The following is a 1,253-nucleotide window of genomic DNA, read 5'->3' as shown; positions in this document are numbered from 1 at the left end:
CTAGTAGTGAGACCTGAACACCCTGTAGACCCTTCCTTAAAATACAAAATAATAATAATAATAATAATAATAATAATAAAATAATGAGACAGCAGTCCTGTCTTCCCCTACTCAAGGTCCCCCAGTCCTAGCAGACAAGTCAAGCCTGTTAGTCTGAAGGAGCCAAAAAGTGCCAGGCTCCCAATGGAATACAAAGCCTGAACCCCAGAACACGGTAGTCGGCCCCGGGTGAGAGGAGACGCCTCCGGCAGGAAGTCCCTCCCAAGGACCTTACGCCATAGATAGGACAAGGTGCTGCACAGATGGACGGTGGAGGGTTGAGTACTGAGCGCTGAGGAAGAGCTAAGGCAATCAGAGCCCGGTGAGCTGCTCAGACCCGGGTTAACAGAGATGAAGCAGAAACTTGACAAAATCAGGGGTGTTCTTAAAGTTCCGTTTGCAAGAGGGTCCGCAATTGAAAGAAAAATGGCTGGGTTCCGTCTGTCCTCCTTAGTGTCCACCAAAGATCGTGTTGTCCCCGGCCTGCTCTGCATTGCACTGTTTTCTTATTTTATTTTAAATTTATGTATTTGGTACAGGGTCTGACTACGCAGCTGGGACTCATAGTGACCCTCTTGTTTTCAACCTCCCCAGCGCCAGGATTATAGACATGCAGCACTACGCCTGGTCTTGGTGCCTGGCTCGGCTCACCCGCATGTGGTGGTAAGGTTAGTTTTAAAATGCCAACTCTGAATGATCTATGGAGCCTGGTGGCAACACCTGCTTTTGGTTTATTCAGATAAGGTACTGACAGTCCAACCAACACTGTGGACTCCTTTAGCTGACCACTGCTTTAGATAGGCCAGGGATATAAAATCCTTTTGCATGAGGAAAGCTGAAATTCCACGTAGGTCCCACAAGATGTTATTTACGTGTAGTACTCTGTTGGTCTCTTGGTGTACTGCAGGGAGAAACTGAGGCAGGAATGAGGAAAAGATAATCAAGAGACAGGGCTGGGTTCAGGTGAAGGTCTGCTTGCATGGTTGGCAAAAGACCCTCGCAACCCCCTCCAAAAAACAACAACAACAGTAGGAGCATTTATTGATACCTTTGCAAAGTTAGTATCATGTGATACAAGATTGCCTAGTGACTAATAGCCAAAATTGACCAGGCAGGATGTTTTTCTCAAGACCGAGAGAGCTTGACTGCTTCAGGGCTCTGGCCTCAACCTGCCCTCCAACACAGGATCAGTGTCCAACTTGAGCTGCTCCCAA

Source organism: Octodon degus, unplaced genomic scaffold (assembly GCF_000260255.1).
Source record: "Octodon degus isolate 3935 unplaced genomic scaffold, OctDeg1.0 scaffold00001, whole genome shotgun sequence".
Classification (NCBI taxonomy): Eukaryota; Metazoa; Chordata; class Mammalia; order Rodentia; family Octodontidae; genus Octodon; species Octodon degus.
The sequence above is the reverse complement of the archived record's forward strand: the minus strand, read 5'-3'. Positions refer to the sequence as shown.